The 13,593-nt window shown below is 39.6% G+C and overlaps 1 protein-coding gene and 1 non-coding gene across 2 annotated transcripts in view; both read right to left on the reverse strand.

The window, feature by feature from the left end:
• Positions 1 to 13,593, reverse strand: part of LOC126475209 (hexosaminidase D-like) — a 181,904-nt gene that overhangs the window by 13,121 nt on the left and 155,190 nt on the right. The gene's annotated exons all lie outside the window — the stretch shown is intronic.
• Trnat-ugu (transfer RNA threonine (anticodon UGU)) lies at positions 6,302 to 6,376 on the reverse strand. The gene has a single exon. It is a non-coding gene; the product is annotated as a tRNA-Thr (tRNA).

The raw sequence follows: 13,593 nt of genomic DNA on the forward strand, positions 1-13,593 counted from the left end.
ATTATGAAACTTCATATATTCCCACTGGGTATAGTGCAAAAGGTCAACCAAAATATTGTCCATAGTTGTGTAACACAGAGAAAAGTCTTCAATTAAGGAGATGCAGTCTTAGACGAAGGATGGATTAAACATCTCAATACTTTGTCAGGTGTGGTCCTGCGGATGTGGTATGCTGTTGCCCTTCTTCTGATCTCTGAACGGACTTGCCCACCAATTGATAGGTGGACATACAGCTTAACGTGGGCTCTGGGCCATGGTGCAACTCAGCATTTTTCATATTAACAAACATTGCAAAATAAGTGACAAGTAACAGATAAAAATCAAAGGACTGGCCAGGGATCAAACCATGACCATTGGATCTTTATACCAATGAGCCACCAGGATCCACTCTGTCACATTAAGTTACATAAATTTTTCAGTAAAGGCGAAACATTTCGGTGGCAATAAAGGGCTTTGAAATTGTGCCCTTCTTTTGTAAACGATGAGAACGGCAAATATGAATTAAAATATGGACAATTCAAAACAGTAAACTCGCATTACTTGTGCATGTTCGACAATTGCTTCCACTTCCCCAAATGCATCTTTAATCTGTTCTGCACAAAATAGCAGTTTCAGAGTAATAAAAGTATCTTTCTTAGCCCTAATACAAACCAAATACAAATACTTCCTCTGTAAGTCTTTTAATTAGCTTTCTTGCTTGCATTAGGATTTATTTTTCCACGCTGCAATTGTCCTGGCTTTTGGGTGAGATTCCTGGCATCTCCCAGCGTCCTGCACGATATGTTTCATGGTGAATCATCAGCCATGGTGTCACACACTCCAACTGGGGGATCTCTTTATGGGCATTACCACACTACAACTGCTACCTTGGCTTGACATGGTAGCCAGTTCCATACTACAGTGGCCCAAATGTGACAGAGACACTGCTTGCCATAAACAAACTGTGCAGTTGCTGCATGGTCAGGGGCTACCACCATGCGAGGACATGAACTCCTCCTCCTTCCACCCCCCCCCCCCCCAACCCCCACCCCTCAGCACCCAGTTGGCTGACTACAAATTGATTTTTTGGGCAATTATGGAAACAATGCTCAAGATGGAACTGTATTTCTATAGGGAAGTAAACCATGTCAGGCATTATTCACTGCATTGTCTAAAACGAAGAGGGGGACCTCATTTACAATTTATGCCAGGGGTAAATATGGGGATAGCCAAAATCAGAGTTCTTTGGGACAGCCAGGTCATCACTGATGTGAGAAGTCCTCGAGTCTGAGACAAAGGATAATAAAAGAAGAGTACTACAGAATGGAGCAGCGGAAGTGCTCCAATGGTTTGGGGCTCCTGCATTTACCACTTGCATGCACACAAAAAAGTTGTGGGACCACTGGGTGTATGACGACTTCATTTTGAATGCATCAGTGGCCTTGGGCAAAGTAACAATTTGTTTAGTTCCTGTGTTTTCAAAGTCACATACCAAACTTTAATCCGCAATTAAGGTGCACTTAATTCCTTTCTATTTTCAGTTGTTGTCTGTTACGGTATTCTCCGCATATCATATACATTTTAGGTACCGGAAGGTTATAATCAAAGTGCAGCTATTCACAGAGGTCCAGTGTGGGCTGTAATTATTGTACAGCAGCAAAAGTTGGTAGATACGCTAATGCATTAATGCGGAACCAATGTGTGCTGGAAAAAATTAGTTCAAACTTTGGCCACCAGGTGCAAATCTGGCACTGTAGGTCATATTAGATTAGATATACTTTTTGTTCCAATTGATCCACAGTGAGGAGATCCTCTGGGATGTGGAACATGTCAAAAAACAAGAACACAAAATAAATATCTAGAAAATAAAAACAGATATGCTAATGTACCTTCCACAGATCCCAAATGAAATTCCCTAGTGGATGTGGAGTAACCATAAAAAAAGATAAAATCTTAAGCATATTACATAAAAAGTATATAAAACTTGTCACCAAATATCAAATGTTCTATATACTTAGGCACATATGATAATTCTTAGGCTATTATAGCCACACAACACCAAATAAAAAAATAAAATAAAAACTATTTTTCAGTACTTATTTACAATGATCCCCCCAATGAACCATGGACCTTGCCATTGGTGGGGAGGCTTGCGTGCCTCAACGACACAGATAGCCGTACCGTAGGTGCAACCACAACGGAGGGGTATCTGTTGAGAGGTTGGTTCCTGAAGAGGGGCAGCGGCCTTTTCAGTAGTTGCAGGGGCAACAGCCTGGATGATTGACTGATCTGGTCCTGTAACACTAACCAAAACAGCCTTGCATGTCCTCATATTTTAGGTAAATACTGGTAGGAGAATGCTGAAGATTAGATGGGTAGATCATGTAACTAATGAGGAGGTACTGAACAGAATTGGGGAGAAGAGGAATTTGTGGCACAACTTGGCCAGAAGAAGGGATTGGTTGGTAGGATATGTTCTAAGGCACCAAGGGTTCACCAATTTAGTATTGGAGGGCAGCGGGGAGGGTAAAAATAGTATAGGGGGGCAAAGAGATTAATATATTAAACAGATTCAGAAGGACATAGGTTGCAGTAGGTACTTGAAGATGAAAAGGCTTGAGGATAGAGCAGCATGGAGAGCTGCATCAAACCAGTCTCTGGACTGAAGACCACAACAACATACTGGTAGGAAACCTTTTACACATTCTGAACAGCATATAGTGTGTTTCTTCAAGGTTTAGTGACAGAGAATTGGCTAGGAACCATTTACGTATGTCCATGAAATTGAGTTACCATTTATTGCAATGTTTGTGTCATCTGTGAACAAAACAAACTTGGCATCTGATGATGTTGCTGATGAAAGGTCACTGATATATTCAAGAAAAAGTGAGGGGCCCTAAGACGGAACCTTGGGAGACACACCATGTTATTGGTTCCCAGTTGGATAATGCCTGATAGCTTAATACACATCTATCTCCTACTGACACCCTTTCTTTTCTGCCAGAGATCTAGGATTTGAACCATTTTGCAATGTTTCCTATTACACCATAATATTCGAATTTACTTAAAAGTATATTGTGATGTACACAGTCAAATGCTTTTGACAGATCACAAAATATACCAGTAACCTGTAATTTCATGTCTAATGGATTAAGCACATTCTCACTGTATGTGCAGATAAGGCTTATCAATATCGCAACCTTTTAGAAATCCAAATTGTGACTTGGATAATGTTTCATTTGTGGTCAGATATTTAACAAGACGACTGTTTATTATCTTTTCTAAAATTTTTGAGAATGTGGACAAAAGTGAATTTGCACACAAGTTTGATGGTATTTCTTCATCTCCTTTCTTGCACAAAGACTCAACTTCAGCATATTTCAACTACCCAGGAAATGCATCACTGATAAAAAACTGTTTACACAAATGACTTAAAAATTAACTGTGTTGATATATTATCATAGCCACTAGAATTTTATATTTTAACGATACTGTGGTGGACATAACTTTACTGGTGTTTTGAGAGTCATACTCATGTTATTGCAATTATTTGTAGTAATTGGTCTGAGATATTCCATGGCAGAGTCAGCTGAACCTGTCAAAGCAACACTGTACACATCTGTTACCCATGTATCATTTACTCTTAATGCTATGTGCTCTGATTCCACCAGTCTCTTTGTTCACTGTATCCCACATTGTCTTTATTTTGTTATCTGATGTGACTATCTTTTTCTGATAATGCATTTGCTTTGATATCTGTATTACTATCTACAATATTTTGCAGTATGTTTTGTAATGGTCTATTGCATTTACATCAGAGCTGTTTTAGACAGATATAGTTTCCTTTGCGTCTTACAGGATACCTTTATTCCCCGACTAATCCATGGCTTTTTTTATAGACTCTGGTCTAATCTGGGTTAGTTTTGACTGAAAACAGTTTTCAAGTAAGTTAAGGACATCATTAATAAAAGTGTTGTATTTCTCACTCATAGTATGAGCATTGTACACATTACTCTAATTCATGTCTTTGAGTAGTTTCCTAAAACAATCAATTTTTTGCTTGCTGACTACCCTATTTAACTCAGATTTAGTAGATTTTATATCCTGATCAGTATTAACATTTAGCAAAAGGAACTGCATATCATGGTCCGAGAGGCTACTAATTATTGATTTTATAATATAATTTTGTTCATTAAACATTTCCATAAACTTATTATCAATGGCCAATCTTTGAGCCCGTAGCTATTCTAGTTGAAAAGTTAACAGTATGAATTAAGTTGAGTGACAATGCTACTGACTGCAATAAGTTCTTAATGGAAGAGTTTTCCAGGAAATCTACAATAAAATCACTAGCAACCATTAATTCTTTCTTTTTTGGTGTTAAGTCGGCCAACAGAGCATCAAAGTGATTTATGCACATATTAAAACTACATACTGGTATTCTGTACACACTTAATATTATGAGTGATTTATTATGAAATTCTGTTGTACATGCTTCTGTATGCTGCTCAAGGCAAAATTTATGACTGTCTATTTTATTAAATTTATGGCAATTCCTTATGAATGTGGTAACTCCTCTATCCTCCATTTTGGTCATACAAATCCTGCAGCACTTAATACATCTATACCAATCCAATGGTCACATGATGTTCAGACGAGCAGATTATGCCAATTGTGTTGGATGACTCTAAGACTGTTTTTATGACAGAATGTGATCCACACTGTCATTTGACAAGCCATAACGTGAGTGGACAATATGGCTATCAAGAAGAGAGACTATGTGATGTTGGTGAAACTGTTCTCTGTGAATGGCAACAATTACGGTGCTGCATTGAGAGAGTACTGTTGACTGAAAGTCTGAGTAAAGGCCTGATGACATTAAATGGTTTATGGGCGATGATAAAGACATTCAAAAACATGGCTGAGCTTGGTGTGGCACCTGGAAGAGGAAGGTGTCCTATCAAGACTGAGATTGTGCAGCAAATAAAACTTCACGATCCACAGCAACATTCTGAATTTGCTCTTAGGTTTATGGCTGAGCAATATTCTCTGGAGTGAGGCACAATTTACACTACAGGATGCAGTGAATACACAGAACAGCTGCATTTGGGGTACTGTTAAACTGTGTGTTGTGCACAAAGAGCCACTGCATTCGCCATACGTGACTCTGTAATGTACATTCACAAGCACCTTTATTTTTGGCCCGTTCTTCTCTGAAGAGAATACACGTGGAGTCAGGTGTACTGTGACGTCTGCACATTATCAAGACCTTCTTGTACAGCATGTGATTCCTGATTTGAAATAATGGAACTGCATGGAAGCCACTGTTTTCATGCAAGTTGGGCAACACCTTATGTCACTCACTAAGAGAAAGATCTGCTTAATGCAACCTTCCATGAACGTGTTATCTCCGCAGGTTTTCCAGATACATGGCCTGCAAGATCACCTGTCTCAATCCATGTGACTTTCGGCTCTGGGGATACGCAAAAGGATGCATTTACCAGGGACATGTTCAGTCTCTACCTGATCTGAAGACCAGTATACAGAAACATGTTGCTCAGTTTCCACTGGTACCACTGCATTAATTTTAAGCATCTCGTCGACATCGCCAGTGCTGCCCACATTGGGCAAACTGTATAAGTGGCAGTTAATAATAATATCAACATTACGCCTTTCTCACTTGTTTGACCTTTTCTGCCCGCATCTGTTCTTAATCCATCAGATAAGGAAACATTTCTGTATGTTTTTCTTGGATTTGCAGTGCCAGATTTGCATCTGGTGGCCAAAATTGACTAATTTTTTTTCCTCAGCATAAATCAGTTCTGCATTAACATATTAGAATATCTACCACTTTTCACTGCCGTACGAAAATTACAACCCACACTGGACCTCTGTGAGTATGTATATTGGTATAAAGTTGCAACATGGCATTAACAAGGTGAAACAACTGTTGCAAACTTTTCATATAAATAACTGTCATTAAACCTCTACAAACTATTTTTACTTTCTCAAGCTAAATTTAATGCAGTAAGACTTAGTATAATTAACACAATGCCACTATTTTCAAAAAAAAACATATTTCAGATTCAACGTTTTGTTGACACAGGACCAGCAATCTTTTACCAGCATTCTTTCTTAATTTATCATGAAGTGATTATCAACAAACCCTTCACAGTTGCAGCACATATGTTTAGCAACTACTTTTGAACCAACTGGTTCAGTCTCAACTATGACCTACATTAAGACCAAAATTAGAATTATATTAATACCTTCAGCTGCTAACAGGCATTGTTATATATCAATGGGGACAGGTGAAAATGTGTGCCCCGACCGGGACTCGAACCCGGGATCTCCTGCTTACATGGCAGACGCTCTATCCATCTGAGCCACCGAGGGCATAGAGGATAGCGTGACTGCAGGGACTATCTCACGCACGCCTCCTGTGAGACCCATATTCTCATCTTGTGTGTACACACACTACATTCGTAGTGTCCCACTTGTTGCCAGACTATATACTTATATGGATATGGTGTCTGTTCTTTCTGACATGTGCGAAAGAACAGACACCATACCCATATAAGGATATAGTTCTGGCAACACTGGCCATGACATCCTTCTTCTGTGCGGATGCACACACATTCCCCAAACTCTTATGGGATTTGGTAAGAATGTCTTCCACAAGTAATGAGTGTGTTGAGGTTCAGTTAAATTACTAGAAAGAGAAGCAGAAAGGTTACTAAAAAAAAACTGGCCCTGACCACATAAGGTCATGCATCAATAGATAATAATGCAATTGTGCAGTTCAGTTCAAGCAAAGAATACATAGAAGCTGAGGCAGAGTTAGGATGCAATAGCTGAATTGTACACTTAAAAAAAATGTTGTCAAGATTTAGAGCTCAGTAAAGCACTGATGGGAATTTAATGAAACATGGTTTTTCCGTCTATGTTGGGGGCTGCCTGAAGGGCAAATGACATGTAAAATGATCCTAACAGTATTCTAGAACCATACAAAGGTAACATAAGAACATCAAATACACTGACAGAAAATGAAATCACAACACCAAAAAAGGGTTGTGCAATATACATGAAAGTTGGTAGGCATATTTCTACATCTGAAAAGTTATGTCTGTTCCAATTTTGCACCAGTTGCATAAGAGTGGCACTAGTAGCACAACTACGAGGATACAAATCAGGTTTCCTTAAAATACATTCTGTAATAGTCATGAGCGTTAGTTACCTTTGAGACTGGACATGGCGAGTTGATGTTAATCAAGAATGCCTTTAAGGCAACAAAGACACCATTATCAACACCTCACTGAGTTTGAATGAGGTTGTGTAATAGGGCTATGAGAAACTGGACGTTCCTTTCTGTCATACTGCAGATAGACTTGGCAGGAACATAGTCACTGTACATGATTGCTGGCAGCAGTGGTCACAAGAATGTGTCACAAGAAGACCAGACTCCAGACGGCCAGGTGACACTACCGAGAAGGAAGACCATCACGTTCAGTGTATGGCTCTGTCACATCCTACTAAATCTGCAGCAGGAGCAGCAATCAGCAGCAGCTGGCATCATTGTGACAACAAACTGTTACTAATTTGTTACTTCAAGGATAGCTCCAAGCCAGACGACCTGTAGCATGCATTCCACCAACTCCAAACCTCAGCTATTTGTGACTTCAGTGGTGTCAAGTGAGAGCTCACTCGAGACCAGACTGGTGGTCTGTTGTGTTTCCTGATGAAAGCTGGTTCTGCCTCAGTGCCAGTGATGGCTGGGTGTCGGTTAGAAGGAGAATAGTTGAATGCCTGCAACCAATATTTTCTGTATGTGAGACGCACTGGACCTCCACTTGGAGTTATCGTCTGAGGTGGGATATTGTATGACAGCAGGAGCACTCTCGTGGTTATCCCGTACACCATGACTGCAAATCTGTACGCCAGTCCAGTGATCTGGCCTATTGTGCTGCCATTCACGGTTTCCAGACAGTGTTTTTCAACAGGATAATGATTGTCCACATACCACTGTTGAATTAGTGAAGTTCGGTGGCAGGAGGAACAAGACTTCTGGTCAGGTGAATACAGGGTTATAAATACAAAATCAAATAGGGGTAATGCAGGATTAGGTTTAATAATGAATAAAGAAATAGGAGTGCGGGTAAGCTACTACCAACAGCATAGTGAATGCATTATTGTGGCCAAGATAGACACGAAGCCCATGCCTACTACAGTAGTACAAGTTTATATGCCAACTAGCTCTGCAGATGATGAAGAAATTGATGAAATGTATGATGAGATAAAAGAAATTATTCAGGTAGTGAAGGGAGACGAAAATTTAATAGTCTTGGGTGACTGGAATTTGAGAGTAGGAAAAGGGAGAGAAGGAAATATAGTGGGTGAATATGGATTGGGGGAGAGAAATGAAAGAGGAAGCCGTCTGGTAGAATTTTGCACAGAGCATAACTTAATCATAGCTAACACTTGGTTCAAGAACCATAAAAGAAGGTTGTATACATGGAAGAACCCTGGAGATACTAGAAGGTATCAGATAGATTATATAATGGTAAGACAGAGATTTAGGAACCAGCTTTTAAATTGTAAGACATTTCCAGGGGCAGATGTGGACACTGACCACAATCTATTGGTTATGAACTGTAGATTAAAACTGAAGAAACTGCAAAAAGGTGGCAATTTAAGAAGATGGGACCTGGATAAACTGACTAAACCAGAGGTTGTACAGAGTTTCAGGGAGAGCATAAGGGAACAATTGAAAGGAATGAGGGAAAGAAAAACAGTAGAAGAAGAATGAGTAGCTTTGAGGGATGAAGTAGTGAAGGCAGCAGAGGATCAAGTAGGTAAAAAGACGAGGGCTAGTAGAAATCCTTTGGTGACAGAAGATATATTGAATTTAATTGATGAAAGGAGAAAATATAAAAATGTAGTAAGTGAAGCAGGCAAAAAGGAATACAGACATCTCAAAAATGAGATCGACAAGAAGTGCAAAATGGCTAAGCAGGGATGGCTAGAGGACAAATGTAAGGATGTAGAGGCTTATCTCACTAGGGGTAAGATAGATACTGCCCACAGGAAAATTAGAGAGACCTTTGGAGAAAAGAGAGCCACTTGTATGAATATCAAGAGCTCAGATGGAAACCCAGTTCTAAGCAAAGAAGGGAAAGCAGAAAGGTGGAAGGAGTATATAGAGGGTCTGTACAAGGGCAATGCACTTGAGGACAATATTATGGAAATGGAAGAGGATGTAGATGAAGATGAAATGGGAGATACGATACTGCATGAAGAGTTTGACAGAGCACTGAAAGACCTGAGTCGAAACAAGGCCCCAGGAGTAGACAACATTCCATTGAAACTACTGACGGCCTTGGGAGAGCCAGTCCTGACAAAACTCTACCATCTGGTGAGCAAGATGTATGAGACAGGTGAAATACTCTCAGACTTCAAGAAAAATATAATAATTCCAATCCCAAAGAAAGCAGGTGCTGACAGATGTGAAAATTACCGAACTATCAGTTTAATAAGTCACAGCTGCAAAATACTAACGCAAATTCTTTACAGACAAATGGAAAAATTGGTAGAAGCCGACCTCCAGGAGGATCAGTTTGGATTCCGCAGAAATGTTGGGAACACGTGAGGCAATACTGACCCTATGACTTATCTTAGAAAATAGATTAAGGAAAGGCAAACCTACATTTCTAGCATTTGTAGACTTAGAGAAAGCTTTTGACAATGCTGACTGGCATACTCTATTTCACATTCTAAAGGTGGCAGGGGTAAAATATAGCGAGCAAAAGGCTATTTACAATTTGTACAGAAACCAGATGGCAGTTATAAGAGTCGAGGGGCATGAAAGGGAAGCAGCGGTTGGCAAGGGAGTGAGACAGGGTTGTAGCTTGTCCCCGATGTTATTCAATCTGTATATTGAGCAAGCAGTAAAGGAAACGAAAGAAAAATTCGGAGTACGTATTAAAGTCCATGGAGAAGAAATAAAAATGTTGAGGTTCGCCGATGACATTGTAATTCTGTCAGAGACAGCAAAGGACTTGGAAGAGCTGTTGAATGGAATGGACAGTGTCTTGAGAGGAGGGTATAAGATGAACATCAACAAAAGCAAAACGAGGATAATGGAATGTAGTCAAATTAAGTCGGGTGATGCTGAGGGAATTAGATTAGGAAATGAGACACTTAAAGTAGTAAAGGAGTTTTGCTATTTGGGGAGCAAAATAACTGATGATGGTCGACGTAGAGAGGATATAAAATGTAGACTGGCAATGGCAAGGAAGGCGTTTCTGAAGAAGAGAAATTTGTTAACATCGAGTAGAGATGTAAGTGTCAGGAAGTCGTTTCTGAAAGTATTTGTATGGAAGTGAAACATGGACGATAAATAGTTTAGACAAGAAGAGAATAGAAGCTTTCGAAATGTGGTGCTACAGAAGAATGCTGAAGATTAGATGGGTAGATCACGTAACTAATGAAGAGGTATTGAATAGAACTGGGAAGAAGAGGAGTTTGTGGCACAATTTGACAAGAAGAAGGGATCGACTGGTAGGACATGTTCTGAGGCATCAAGGGATCACAAATTTAGCATTGGAGGGCAGCGTGGAGGGTAAAAATCGTAGAGGGAGACCAAGAGATGAATACACTAAGCAGATTCAGAAGGATGTAGGTTGCAGTAAGTACTGGGAGATGAAGAAGCTTGCACAGGATAGAGTAGCATGGAGAGCTGCATCAAACCAGTCTCAGGACTGAAGACAACAACAACAACAACAACATACCACTGTTATAACCCCACATGCTCTACAGAATACTGACATGTTGCCTTGGCCACTTTACCACCAGATCCATCTCCAATTGAGCACATATGGGACACCATTGACAATAGCTCCAGTGTTGCCCATGAACAGCATTAACTATATTGACTGACCAAGTTGCACAGGCATGGAACTCCATCCCACGAACTGACGTCCGGCACCTGTACAACACAATGCGAGACATTTGCATGCTCGCATTTGACATTCTGGTGGTTATACCAGTTATCAATGCACCATCATTTCAAATTTGCAATGGCTTATCTTGTGCTTACATTAACCTGTGATCTTGCACAGTTAATCACTTAAATATGTTACCTAGGCAAATGTGTTCCTGAAATTTCATTACTCTAAATTAATTATTTTTTAGTGTTGTGATTTTTTTTCTGTCAGTGTAGATATTCTTTCACTGTAAAGAAATATTGGCTTAGTAAGCAAATACGAAAATGTTTGTTGTTAGTCTCTAGAGCTGAACAAATTTCAAAACATGCTTTGTAAAGGCTTAAAGGTCTGACTCTGGTTGGGTTGCGCCTTTTCTTAAATCCCATTACATAAGTCGCACATTCTTAAGGGCAGATAACTGAGTGTCTATGATGCTCTCTGCTAAGCCACATGAAATAATTCCTGGTGTATGATAATGTTCAGACAATTTCCCCACATAAAAGATTACAATGAGCTGTCCAAGAGGGTCACTTCTGGGAATGACAAACCAGAAAAACACAAGACACAGTTCCAGCATCCACAAAAAATAATAATATGAATATGTTGTGACATAAGAAAACCTATTCAGTCCAGGACTCTAACACTGATTTCCTGCTTTCCAGAAGCAGTCATCTTAACCATCAGTCTATCTGAGCATGCCTAAAGACCTATTCTCACTTTCACTGCCAGTGTTGTTGTCACTTACGTTTTCTGAACACGAACGGCAGAGATTTCCCGTGAGGAATGAGGGTATAGCAACATTACATGGGAAGAAGGTGGGAAAAGGGGGAAAGGGGTTTAGTTGGTGGAGGAGTATGGCTTACCCTGCCGCAAGAGTATATATCAATTGAACTAGATTCACTGAAATGAAATAAATGGATGACGGCAATGATATCAATAAAATGACACAATACCAGCAAAAACAGCCCTGAAATACTTGCACCGCAATAAATATTTTGCAGAAATTCTAATTCAACTGGCACATACCACTTGCAGCAATGTAAGCCACAGTACTCTACCAACTCCATGCCACCTCCACAGTGGTGCTACTCCTACATGTCTCATGGGGAAAACTTTTGACAGTAGTGTCCATAAATTGTACGTGTAAATGTCAACGTCAATAACTATCATAGCAGAACTCTAAGAAATAAAAATAGTCACATGTAAAAACTGTCAGTGACAACCAAAGTTAGTGTCCCGACATTCATGGATGACACAGTTCAGATGTTCCTTTACAAAGAAAAATACTACTGCTGATTAACTCTCTCACTACTGTTAAGATGAGTGATCAGTATTAGCAGCACTGAAAACAGCTTAAATCACAAAAATTAAAAAGATGGCTCAAGGGCCCGATACAGTCCCTGTCAAATTCTACAGTATATAGAATTTGCAGCTGAGTCAGCTCTCATTCTAGCCATAATAACCCACAGATTCAAAATTGGTAGCAATAATTCAACCCAATGGAGTACCAAACCAAAAAGAAACCTGTACTGGTTTGGTCGTCATTCAGGGTAAAAGGACGATGCTGATTTCAGAGGAACCTGAACAGCCATCAACAAGTTGGCTAAAACCAGAAGCAACATAAATATTTATTGTGAAGAATTTTAACAGTTGCTGCTGCAGCCATGTTTAAAATCTTGAGATAAATATACTAGGTCAGAGAACCGCAAAGCCACGAAATTCTACTAATCAACAGAACATCAGAAATGTTGCTGCCACGAGTGCACGTACCATCTCTGGAAGCGAGAATATCCATAACTGAGGACAGCAGAATTACAGGTAGTTGTCAGAGGAAATTTATCATAAGAACAATGCATTCAGTGAAATGGAACTCAAAGAAATTTCAAAAACTTGTGGAACAGAAGTAAAACAACCTGCAACATCTCCCATCACTGAACAACATGAACATGACAAACCTGGGAATAATGCAGGATGAAGAAGAACAAGAAGTCACTAAAATATGCCTGTGCTACACTGAGTCAAAAACAACAAATATAAAATTATGGCCCATGTTATGTAATGCAGAAAGGAGCTGGCTACCAATTTTATAAACTGTCTGCAGGAAAAAATGGGTTCCACAGATGAAAGACATCAATGCTACACTTGCAACTGTCCAAATAATGGCAGTTGAAGAAATGAACCAGCTTGCTACAGTACAGCCGTAACAGTAACAAAAGACGTGGGTTACTGCATTCAAAACCTGCCAGGAAAGCGACTGTGAAAGCAAAGAAGATAGTTTGACTAACTGAAAATCAGAAGCTTGAGATCTGATGCAAACAACTTGAAAAACCTGAAGAGCATAAACTGAATAACCAGAAGAGCAAAGAGTATCACATAAAATATATTGCCTATTTACAGGACAAATCAAAGCACCAAATAACTACAACAGCCGGGAAAACTGAAAGATATGATGCCAGGACCATTCACTGCAGACAACATCAAACTTTCCAATCCCATCAGAGGTATTTTGACCAGAGACTGAATCAGCTACCAGATACAGACATTGAGAAACCAGAGAAATAAGCAACAACCCAGTTCAGGGAAGCCCTCTGGGTTACTGAAAAAGACAACAACTAAACTCATGTGCAGATAC

Source organism: Schistocerca serialis, chromosome 4 (genome assembly GCF_023864345.2).
Source record: "Schistocerca serialis cubense isolate TAMUIC-IGC-003099 chromosome 4, iqSchSeri2.2, whole genome shotgun sequence".
Classification (NCBI taxonomy): domain Eukaryota; kingdom Metazoa; phylum Arthropoda; class Insecta; order Orthoptera; family Acrididae; genus Schistocerca; species Schistocerca serialis.